Source organism: Triturus cristatus, chromosome 5_2 (genome assembly GCF_964204655.1).
Source record: "Triturus cristatus chromosome 5_2, aTriCri1.1, whole genome shotgun sequence".
Lineage (NCBI taxonomy): Eukaryota > Metazoa > Chordata > Amphibia > Caudata > Salamandridae > Triturus > Triturus cristatus.
In genome coordinates, this window is record NC_140588.1 from 405,090,325 (window position 1) to 405,103,378 (window position 13,054).

At 44.1% G+C, this 13,054-nt stretch overlaps 1 long non-coding RNA gene across 2 annotated transcripts in view; it reads right to left on the reverse strand.

Annotated features, from left to right (window-relative positions):
- Positions 1 to 13,054, reverse strand: part of LOC146823069 (uncharacterized) — a 60,493-nt gene that overhangs the window by 35,559 nt on the left and 11,880 nt on the right. For both annotated transcript variants that reach the window (XR_014962133.1, XR_014962132.1), the window contains exon 2: positions 9,774 to 9,908. This is a non-coding gene — a long non-coding RNA (uncharacterized LOC146823069). The remainder of the gene's footprint in view (positions 1 to 9,773; positions 9,909 to 13,054) is intronic.

The following is a 13,054-nucleotide window of genomic DNA, read 5'->3' on the forward strand; positions in this document are numbered from 1 at the left end:
TATACACCCTACCTTTCAGTGTAGAAAGTAGTCATACAACCAATGATTTTTTGTCTTTTTTCCCCAAAAATTTCCGTGGATCTGCGCACCCAACGTGAGAGAATCCGTGCACCCAACGCGATAGGATACGCGTTGGGTGCACGCACGGTGCATTCCGCCGTTTAAAAAAAAATAATGGGACCCCAGGGGGTCCTTCTAGGACCCCCTAAGCACCTCTAGAGGGTCAGAGTATTTCCACTCTGCCCCCTTTATATGTTTTACACACTTATTCCCCTTGCTTCTTCAGCCTCGCTTCCACCGAGGCAGAAAATGGCCGCCAACAGTTCCTGGTTTCGAATGTAGACAGACACCCGACAGCCAATTAGCATTCAGCGTGCGATCGGGAGGGTGCGCGCTCGGTCCGGGGAGGGTGCGCTTACGGTGTGGGTAGGGTCCGCGGATCCTCCCCAGCCATAGATATTTATGTACTTTTAATTCTAATTTTCTCAGAAACTACTGAACGGATTCACACCATTTATGCAAAAGGCACGAGTCTGAACTGAGGACTACCTCTTTGCCAAATTTGGTGTCATTCCGTTCAGCGGTTCGGGCTGTAGCTGCGACAACAGATCCTTTGGGAAATTGCATGGGGAAAACGTGTTTTGGGACCCCCCTTTTTTCTTGGCCCCCGCTTGATGAATCACCACGAAACTTTCAGGGTAGGAGCGGAGCGGAGCTGGCCAAAAGTATGGAAAATGTTGCAAGGATTCGTCAACCGGCGCCAGACTTATTGGGAATAGAATGTTGCGGATTTCCTATGGAAAATAGGTCCTAACTATAACTACCTACTGGCGACCGCCAGTAGGTAATATATATATATATATTGAAAAACAAAGCGATTCCAGCTCCCAACACGCTCTCAGTCGGTGCAGGCAATATGGGTGGAATCAAGCCTGTAGTCATTTTCAATAAACAAAGAAGGATGAAACATGTAAGAGGTGGAGATAGAGCATTAAAATTGAGATGCCTTGAGTCACGGATGATCATACAATTCAGGACCAAACAGCCACAAGGCCTCAACGCCGATGAAGAACTCCATGTTCATTTGTAACAAGCTCAACTTTCACCAACATCAGAGTGCCTGACAGTGACAATTGAATCCCATAACAAATCATTCCATGGTGGTGATCCAACAATTCAGCATACAGGAACATGTGTACATGCAAAACCACCTCTCTATAGGGCAGTAACTTATATCTTGGCTGTATTTAGTGCCTGGGCCATTTAAGCTTTATTTGGCTAGCATAATTGGACACTCTGTTAGATATTGAACTATGATATCTACTCAGCACCCTAATGGTATATTAAGATGCATCGATATGGCACTCAGCCTCATGAATAGTTATAACCACAAGAATCGCCATTCAATGTAACGTCACATGTTTCAATTCTATGTACCAATCAGTGAATTTGCTAGACAATTGATTTATGGAGCAAAGTTTGTATGATATATATATAGGTAGTTTTTGAGCTACAATTCCCAGAATGCCTCATTATGGACAATTTGGAATATCAGTATGAAATGGTAATCAAGGTAGGAGTTACCCAACCGTGATCAAGACCTTGTGTCGAAACACGTTGGTGTTAGTGGTGTGAATACATTTGCTGAAAACGATTTCCTGGTGTGCGGCATCCTTCTTTGTATATACATCTGTATATATATATATATATATATATTCACTGAAAAAACAATAGGTTTCACACATGTTATAGTTAGCTGGACATTTTACTGATAAAAAACCAATGAAATTCCCCCGTTATAGTTACTGTAGGCAACTATAACTCACGCGACCGTAATCCTCTGCTGATGCTAATACTGTATTTAGACACTTATTTGCCCATGTCTTCTTCCATTAAATTTTAGCTATACATATATTACAAATATTTTTTTTTCATAAAGACACATATGTCATCAGCAGAGGATTACGGTCGCGTGAGTTATAGTTGCCTACAGTAACTATAACGGGGGAATTTCATTGGTTTTTTATCAGTAAAATGTCCAGCTAACTATAACATGTGTGAAACCTATGGTTTTTTCAGTGAATTTGCAAGGTTTTTTAAATGCTAATTCCTAACTATAACGTGTGTGAAACCTATGGTTTTTTCAGTGAATTTGTACGGTTTTTTAAATGCTAAGTTACTTTACGCCTTTTGTGGCGTGCGCGCCCACTTAACGCAGTTCGTTCCGTGCGCGCACGGTGCGCTTCGCGCACCGTGCGCGCACAGTGAGCACGCGGTGCGCTCCGCGCACCGCGTGCCCACGTTACGCTAGATGGGCCATGAACGCACGATGCGCTTCGCGCACCGTGCGCACATGGAGGACATATGATGAGCATCGTTGTGACAGGTAAAATATATGTTTTGTTTAGCTCTAATAAGCCATGCACAAAAGGTGCCCTTCGGGCACCTTATGCACACTGGGTGGGGAGAATGTGGATATATTTTTTTTTTATTATTATTTCTTACCGTACGCGTACGGTAAGCGTAATCGGCGAAATTTTCGCAAAAATTAAAATTGCCTTTTTTCACTTGGGGGATCGTTGGGGACTCCCTCGACATGGCTAGGTGCTTGGGAGCTGTGTAAACAGCCCCTTTACATGTTTTTGCACTTGGTTTTTCAACCTCCAGTCAGAGTGCGAGAGAGAAAATGGCGGCCGCCGCTTCCTGGTTTCGACCGATTCGAATGTTTACTAAGATCTAAGGGCCAATCAGAATCGCGCTCGCGCACGCCACCGTACGCGTACGGTAAGCGCACCGTAAGCGCACCGTAAGCTGGCTCAGATATATATATTGATTTAAAGGCTATTTTCTCAGAATCTACTGAACAGATTTACACCAAACCTACAAAAGGCACTTCCTTGACCTGAGGACTACCTCTATGCCAAATTTCAAGTAATTCTGTTCAGCCGTTCGGGCTGTAGCTGTGTCTAAAGGTCCTATGGAAAAATGCATGGGAAAAACGTGTTTTGGGACCCCCCTTTTATCTCAGCCCCTGCTTGACGAATCCCCCCGAGACTTTCAGGGTAGGAGCGGAGCGTAGCGCCCCACCTATTTTGAAAAATTCACGAGGATTCGTCAACCGGCGCCAAAGTTATTCAAAATAGAATGTTGCGGATTTCCTATGGAAACGTGGTCCTAACTATAACTACCTACTGGCGACCGCCAGTAGGTAATATATATATATATATATATATATATATATATATATATATATATATATATATATATATATATATATATATATTCACTGAAAAAACCATAGGTTTCACACATGTTATAGTTAGCGGAAATTTTACTGATAAAAAACCAATGAAATTCCCCCGTTATAGTTAGTGCAGGCATCTATAACTCACGCGACCGCAATCCTCTGCTGATGCTAATACTGTATTTAGACACTTATTTGCCCATGTCTTCTTCCATACATTTTAAGCTATACATATATTACAAATATTTTTTTTTCATAAAGACACATATGTCATCAGCAGAAGATTGCGGTCGCGTGAGTTATAGTTGCCTGCACTAACTATAACGGGGGAATTTCATTGGTTTTTGATCAGTAAAATTTCCGCTAACTATAACATGTGTGAAACCTATGGTTGTTTCAGTGAATTTGCAAGGTTTTTTAAATGCTAATTCCTAACTATAACGTGTGTGAAACCTATGTTTTTTTCAGTGAATTTGTACGGTTTTTTAAATAATAAGTTACTTTACGCCATTCGTGGTGTGCGCGCCCACTTAACGCAGTTCGTTCCGTGCGCGCACGGTGCGCTTCGCGCACCGTGCACGCACAGTGAGCACGCGGTGCGCTTCGCGCACCGCCCGCCCACTTTACGCAGTTAGTGCCGTGCACGCACGGTGGGCACGCGGTGCGCTACGCGCACCGCGTGCCCACGTTACGCTAGATGGGCCATGTACGCACGATGCGCTTCGCGCACCGTGCGCACATGGAGGACATATGATGCACTTCGTTTTGAAAGGTAATATTTTAATTTTCGTACATTTTATAAGCCATGCACAAATGGTGCCCTTCGGGCACCATTTGCACACGGGGTGGAGAGAGTGTGGATAATTTTTTTTTTTATTATTTTTTTTTAAAATATTTTAGTTTATCTCAGGTGTAATAAGCCATGCACAATTGGTGACCTTCGGGCACCAATTGCACACGGGGTGGAGAGAGTGTGGATAATTTTTTTATTTTTTTATTTTTTACCGTACGCGTACGGTAAGCGTAATCGGCGAAATTACTGAAAAAATAAAAATTCCGTTTTTGGCCTTGGGGGATCTTTGGGGACTCCCTCAACATGGCTATGTGTGTGGGAGCTGTCTAAACAGCCCCTTTATATGTTTTTGGGCTTTATATTTTAAAAATGACTCTCAGTGCGAGAGAGAAAATGGCGGCCGCCGCTTCCTGGTTTTGGCCGATTCGAATGTTTACTTAGATCTAAGAGCCAATCAGAATCGCGCTCGCGCACGCCACCGTACGCGTACGGTAAGCGTACCGTAAGCGCACTGTAAGCTGGCTCAGATATATATATTGATTTAAAGGCTATTTTCTCAGAATCTACTGAACAGATTTACACCAAACCTACAAAAGGCACTTCCTTGACCTGAGGACTACCTCTCTGCCAAATTTCTAGTAATTCTGTTCAGCCGTTCGGGCTGTAGCCCTGTCTAAAGGTCCTATGGAAAAATGCATGGGAAAACGCGTTTTGGGACCCCCCTTTCATCTCAGCCCCCGCTTGACGAATCCCCCCGAGACTTTCAGGGTAGGAGCGGAGCGTAGCGCCCCACCTATTTCGAAAAAGTCGCGAGGATTCGTCGACCGGCGCCAAAGTTATTCAAAATAGAATGTTGCGGATTTCCTATGGAAACGTGGTCCTAACTATAACTACCTACTGGCGACCGCCAGTAGGTAATATATATATATATATATATATATATATATATATATATATATATATATAAACAAAGGAGGATGCCTATAAGCATCTATAGCTTCCAGCAGTTGCATGTGGTGCGTGCTACCAGAACGCCGAATAGGGGTGAATGGTGCCAGCCTGTCAGGGAAGATGTAGGGCCATTGAGTGGAATGGACATAAAGTGACTGATACTGCATGGAGTCTGCTCCAGTGTGAGCCAGGTGCTCACATGGGCTGATTTAAGGGACATCCCTATTACAACAGTAGTATATCAGTGGTGTTAGCATTCCTTGTGACTTTATGTAGCTCATACAGTCCCAGTTTTCCTGAGGTGCAGTGCACAAAGGGAGACCGACTTGGCCCTAAATAGTTAAAGGGGACAGAGAAGCAAAGACCATTCGCTGGAATTAATGAATACTTTTTTTCAACTCCCTGACCTAATATTTGTTATCCCTTCATTTTCCTGTGTTTTCTATATTTTCTGTTTCCTCAGCTGACTTCCTATTGTCTGTAGCTTTTGTCTGCTCTCTTTTTAGCAAGTGTTCCCTCGCCCCTCTTTTACTTGGCTTGCTGTCAAGAGAACAGATTTTTGGTAACATAAAGAGAATCGTAGGCCCAATTATTCACAAAACATGTTGGTTGGGAAAGCTTTCTTGACCAAACTGTCAAAAAGTTATGGACAGAAAGCAAGTAGTGATGGACTCACAATGTTGTCTTATAGTAGCAGTTTCCATGAGTGCAGTGTGGCAGGAATGAGATACTATTACCAACCAATACATAGGTCCTCATCCCTACATTAGGAGAAAATGTTTTTGGGTCGACAACCAAGTTTTTAAAATGTTGCCAACCGAGCTTACCAAAGTGATACTTTTGATAGAAGATACTGATAGCTAACCTAACTTTAGTGATGTTGTGCATTATGAAAAAAAATTACTTATTAAGCTAACCTTGTATCTAAAATGAATGCATTATGTTTTTCTCTATGCGTGCAATCGACCAGTTCTGCTTCAAGCACCAGCCAGCCATGGACAACAGAGGAAGCCTAGGTCAAGGAAGGGAGAACAGTCCTGTGGTGGGAGGGACAAGTGGTGTCACCTTGCTTTGTTATTGACATTACTGTATTTGTTAAAGGAGATATCGCACACATCACCTCCCTTTCTAGGGCATCTTTGCCACTTAAAACAGCAGTGCAGTTTAATTTGGTGCTGCTGTGTAGGTGATGAAATGTCCTTATGCTTTAGCTAGCACCTACTAGTAGCTACTATTTCACTTCATCATGCTTTCTGTCCCAGCCTACTCATGAATGTCAATTCCATATCAGCATGTGCCATATTTTTCTACTCAAGTGGGTTATTATATTTCATGGATTCCATTATGGATTTATGGCTCAAATGTTTTCCTTCCATTAACCAATGTGACTAACCAAAAGAGTAGTACATCATCAGTGACACCCAGCCATTTCATAGCTAAACCTCCAGCTAGTCCAATCTAATCCAATTAACTTAACTTTCCATAGATTAACTTTCCCAGCTGCCAAGTGAAGTTATTTGTTGAAAATAATTTGTGGTGGAGTCCAGGGTGTAATGTGGGCCTAAGTGCCTGATTTAGGGTTTGGAGGATGGGTTACTCTGTGGCAAATGTAATGAATAAAATATCTTGATCGCTGTACTACAGTGCATCATTTATATTCTATGCACTGTCTACTGTAATACAGTGGACATTATATCCGTTTCCCACCAGGTGTTTGGTGGAGTATCCCATCTGCCAGAACCTATCAGCCTCTAAGGTTGGACAGGGGGTAGAATTGAAGAGGGAGTAGGAGAAGAGCAGGACCATTTGAATTGATTATAGTAATAAATGAATAACATGTCATTACAGCTGCCCCAAAAATATGCTACAGAGTAGCAGATCCACCTTCATGAATCCATTAATCTTGCACATTTAGTCAAGTAATTGAGAGGCATTTATATGCTTTACTCATTAATGGCAGCTAATTCATTTATTAATACACATAAAGTGTCTGTTCAGTTTCACCCTATGAAATCCTTTAAATAAAAACACTTTTTGATTATGTTGGTGGTCTTGCTTCATTCCGTGCAGCCAGTTTTGTTGCAATATGTGATGTAGATGCGGAAAAAACTCGTCCTTTTTACTAATCACATCAAACATTGCAACGGCCCTAGGGAACCAGCAATGTTCTGCTACTGTGCAATTATTGTATAAACAAATTGAGCTTAGCATTACAATTTGTGTTTTTGTTTCTTTCTTGATATAGCTGCTCCTGCTGCTGGAGCCGGTCAACCATCCCGGTGGGAGATAGCTGCCCGCCTGCCAGTCCACAAGTTAGATGCCATGGCCACAGAATACTGCCATCTTGTGGTTTTGCGGTGGGAAGAGGCTAGGGCCTCTAGTTCTTTGGACCACCAGCTAGGTCTTTCTCAAACCCAGCAATGCCACAGGCACTGCTGCCACCTGCAGCGGGGGTCCACAACTGCCACCTGAGGACAAGACATCAGGAGCCTACTTCCTTGTTATTATCCAACCACCTCCTCCAAGGCATTCTCCATAGGCAGGCACTCATCAGGCATTCCTGCAGAACCTGCACCGAGAGGAGCCGATATCCGAAAGGACCTGGAGGCCCTTCAGCCCCAGAGTACCAAGTTATTTATTAGTTATGTTACCTAAGGTTGAAAAATTACAAAATAGGGAGGACCCACACAGTTCTAGAAATTGTTATAGGTAAGAAAAGAAAGATTACACTGTATATAAATGCCAAAGTAGACAGTGCATCTACATTCTTCTTCTCAGGATGTCAGTCTTGTGTGCAGAGCTGACCCAGAGTTGTAAGTAGGAGTATTATGGAGCTTTCGTGCAGGAGAAGAGAAGGACTGATGAATGCAAAAAGGTTAATGTCAATATCGTAGAGTAAAGGTAAGCTTCATGGTGGATGAAGATCAAGAGAGCAGAGCATAGGATCATGCAGTTGTGTGCAACCACCGCAGACAAGCCGACCATCACGTCTTGGGATCCCGCTTCCATTGAATTCATCACCACGACCATGAAGAAAACTCACTCTGGAGCACCTACGGACCTCTGCCCACCACACATATTCCACAGAGCCGCTGCCCCCATCGCACCCGAACTTGATTGTGCCATCAACGTCTCCCTCATATCTGGCATCGGCCCAGATGACTGGAAACAGGCAGAGGGAAAACCTCTCCTCAAGAAACCTACGGCAAACCCCACAGACCTGAAAAACTACCGACCCATCCCTCTCCTCCCCTTGGCGGCCAAAGTCACCGAGAGACTCGTAAACACCCAGCTGACCGACTTCATTGAAGATAACTCCATCCTAGACGCCTCCCAATATGAATTCCGCAGCAACCACAGCACCAAGACCGCCCTCCTAGCCGCCACTGATGACATATGCATGCTACTGGACCAGGGACACACGGCGGCCCTCATCCTGCTAGTCCTCTCTGCAGCTTTCAACACCGTTTCACATCGCACACTCACAGCCAGACTTCACGACGCAGGGATACATGGAGCTGCCCTCGACTGGATCCAATCCTTTCTCTCCGGTCGAAAGCAGAGGATCAGACTCCCTCCCTTCCGCTCCAAACCCACCAATATCAACTGCGGAGTCCCCCAGGGATCATCTATAAGCCCTACGCTCTTCAACATCTACATGGCCCCCTTCGCCGCCATCGTCAGACAACACGGACTCAGCATCATATCCTACGCTGACGACACTCAGCTCATCCTTTCCTTCACAAAGAATTCTGGAGACACAGACTCTGCTTCCAGGAATGAATGAAGAATGTGGCAACCTGGATGAAGGACAGCTGTCTAAAGCTCAACTCAGAGAAGACCGAGGTCCTCATCCTCGGACCCTGTTCCACCGCCTGGGACAACACCTGGTGGCTGTCTGCCCTTGGGAGCCCACCCACTCCCACCGACCACGCCGGAAACCTTGGCATCATCCTCGACTCCTCCCTCTCCATGAACCGCCAGATCAGGGCCGTCACCTCCACCAGTTTCAACTGCCTTCGCATCCTCCGTAAGACCTTCAAATGGATCTCCTCCGACTCATAACCAGCAAACTTGACTACGGCAACGCCCTCTACGCCGGAATCAACAAAACTCTCCTACACAGACTCCAAACCATCCAGAACGCCGCAGCCAGACTCGTCCTCGGAACTCCACGGCGCGAGCACATGACCCAACACCTACGCGGCCTCCAGTGGCTACCTGTCGAGAAGAGAGTCACTTTCTAACTCCTCACCCACACCTACAAAGCCTTCAACAACATCAGACCCAAATACCTCAAAGAGAGAGTCTCCTTACACGCACCCAACAGAAACCTCCGCTCCGCGGACCTCGCCATGGCAGAGGTCGCCTGCATTCTCAGAAATAAAACCGGAGAAAGAGCTTTCTCATACATTGCAGCCAAGACCTGGAACGAGCTTCCGGTGAACATCAGATGCTCCCCGACCCTGCACGCGTTCAGGAAGGACCTCAAGACCTGGCTCTTCGACTGATCTGGAGCCGTCTCCCCCCCAGCTCCTTGAGACCCTCACGGGTGAGTAGCGCGCTATATAAACCCCTGATTGATTGCAATAAACTAAGAAGTGAGAACAATCTCTTACCACAAATCCCAGTCAAGTAGCTGCATGTACCTAGCTAATCAATCTCAAATGTCAATAAACTTTAGCCGTGTGTGACATATGGCCAGTGACAGTCCCCCCAGACCACAACTTCTTAACTAGAGTTTGACATTCAAGCCTCTATTCTACATTTTCCTAATCAACACACCTCTTGCCAGTCCACAGGAGTAGGTCTCTTTGAGTCATGTTGTTTCCCACTGAAGTAGATAGGCATTGTTCCTAACTTCCTTCATCTGGCTGTTGAATTAGCCCAGTTCCAACTCTCTGCCCGAATGAGATAGACCTGTAGTGTTGATAAACAAGAAAAGCAAAGGAATTTCAACATTTTGTGAAGCTTTGGTAACTAAACTGACTAGTCTCTGAAGATCCTGAAAAAAAGAAGTGCACGAATGACCATGTAAGTAATTATAGTGAAATGTAGAAAGCAATGCAAGCATTCAGGCAGAATCATCCTCCAGTCCCCAAACATTAGAAATTGAGTTTAAAAATTAGTTACAGCACCCTCCCAGCCACCACATAAATCAGCAATCACTCAATATATCACTCCTGGTGCAATTGTTACCTGTTTCAGGCATGGTGCACATTTGTCTATTGTATCTCTTTTACCATGGAAGCGATACATTCAAGGGCAGTCTTGTATAATTATTATCTTTACTGGCACATTAGCTAGGGAATGGAAGAGGAAGGATAAGTATGGGATGCATTAACGTCATGTCCGCTAAGAGAATGGAGGCTTCTTACATGCACACTGGTTCAATACATACATGTGAGTAAATGGGGCGGCTTAAGCCTAACACCAAATATATAAATGTCCTTCTATGTACTTTTAATTTCAAAGTAGTTGGATGATGCATGTAAGTTCTGTAGTGGGCTACTTAGTCAGGGAATAAGAGTTCATCTTCAAACTCCAGGGGTTCACCCAGATGTTTATCAGCTAACACACTTGAATTTGACCAATTGCCCTCATCCTCCTCCTTTGCTGTTTCAAGAACAATGTAATCTTGTAGTTTGTTCATTTTAATCATGGTCAATCTCCCAGTGTTTTGTAGCGAGAGACAGTTTTTTCTTACTGTGACAACTGTGCCAGCTGCCTTGAAAACACATTCTGAAGACACATTGGCTATAGGGAAAGCAAGATACTTTATTGCCAGCCTGCTGAGCTCTGGCCATTGTCGTATCTTCCCATACCAATAGGAAACTGGGATTTGATCCAGGTAGACCTCTTTTGGGTCATCCAGATACTCTTGGACCGCTTTTTTGTTTTTGCTTACATTTGAAATGTAATTGTGGGTGTCCTGGAGTTGCAGAAAAGGGGTATATTTTCCATTCATTTTTAAAGTTGTTTTATAAGGGAAAAAGTTTGAACATTCTTGAGAGGGCTGGGGGCAGCTTATAAATTACTCTTTCGTCACTCTCTTGTGTGTTGTTTGTGAATTTTGCACTTTTTCGCTCATTTTACTGTGTGGAGCCTAGTCTGCTCAGGGCCGTGACCAGCCAGCACTAGGCATTGGGTGTATATTAAAAAAAATAATTCTGAGCTATGTGTTTTTAAAAACATTTATTGATTTATGGATGGCCTTGGATTAAATGCAAAATGTGGCCATTGGTACTACAACTTCTTCAACCTATGTTGCCTTTGCCTGCCCATTGATGCCAAGCCATTGCAGAGGTTAGGTTAGATTCTTCTTGATGGTGTTGCTGGTGATGATGGTGGTGGCTGTGAGACAACAGTACTTCCCTCTCTGGAGATTAAAGGCTACACACCACATCTTTTGCTTTGGCCTATAACTTCCAGCCATACTTTTTCCAGGTCTCTAACTTGATTGGCAATCTAAGTCTAGTTAAGTGAATCATCTTCTTCTGAAAAAAGGAATGAAAGTGGCCAGTATTTTTTTGTACTGTGAGGCTCAAGGTTTGTGGCACATACATACTCTTTGAGGACACAATATCTCTTTGTAGCCTTGGATTAACAGCCAAGTGAAGAATTAAGCTCTGAACTCATATGCTTCTTCATTCACACCGGCAAACCTTTGCACCACCTTTTTTCAACTGGTCTTGTAGCAGGTGCAAAAACGGGGTTGCTTGGCTCATCATACCATCTTCTTGTTGACTTCCCATGTGAAAACCTCAAAAGGAAGTAGCATTTGTGTCGGGCACTTGATTAGCCCCCATTTGTCAACTTTATTGTAATGCTTTTCCCAGTTACATCCCCTCCTCTTTGAAGGACATAGTCGGTTTTGGTCTGTACTGCTCAAATAGATGTTGCAGCAGGTAGTAGGGTTAGTTCCAATGTATTGACACCTCCTATATGAGGGCTTTAACAGGTACTCTATTAGCACACTGAATGATACTCAATTGCTTTAAAAGAATGACTGAATGCAGATTCTTCGGCAGGTGGCCGGTATATTGCAGACTATGTCTTTGAGAAAGTCCTGCACAATCAGGTTGATGCAAAGCGCCAATCACAGGACCCTGGCCTTTACTAAATTATTGCCACTGTCTGTGGCAACAAATCTAATTCTGATACTTCTGGGTTGAAGCCATTCAAACAGCGTGCTGTTAGAAGCTCCACTAAGATGTTTACAGCTGTATGGAATTTCTCAATGGTGAACATTGCTACATTTGTATGCCGCTGAATTCCTTTAAAACTTTCTTCAATATGGAGACCTGCAGATAGCTATTGCTAAACCCCCACAAAAGAAATCCATTGTGCAGTGATACACATGTAATCCGTTGCTTGACAAATGGTCCACAGGTCTGTCGCCAGGTGGATAGTCTGAACAGCACTCTGCTGCATAGTGTGGCCAAACAATTGCAGCACATCATGATGGAGCACTGGAACAGCAACTCTGGCAAAATAGATCCAGCTGGAAACCTTCCATTTCGGGCAGAAGGCAGCCACAGTTCTAAAAGTACCACTCTTTACACCAAAGAAAAAGGGAGAAAATACAGCGATAACGTTTTAGTCAACTTTCCGTCGTACAAACGTGCTGTTCTGTGGTTGCATTCATAGGGCCACTTCTGCACGTAATAGTATCTTTCATTTTTTTGGTGGTGTCACTGACACAGGTGACTTCTGGAGAGAACCTTCACATGGTAGACTCTATATTCATCTTGCGGGAATCACTGTATGTGGCGGTTCCTGCATCTGAGTCTTGTGTCATTTGGAGGCTGCTGACGTGCGTGATGCTGGCACACTACAGGGGAGAGGACTGCTTTGTGTAATGCTGTCATTCCTCATGACCACATTCTTCTTCTATTACTGTGAACTGTGCTGCTTTCCCTCTATCATCATCACCACCACCAGCTATCTTTTAAGGTGCTCCTCCCACCGGAGTGTGTGATGTTTTTTCAGATGGGATGTTTGGCCTTTAGCACCTTGGTGCAAACTTGGTTTACCTCAACAAACACTTGAGTGGCAAATGGCGC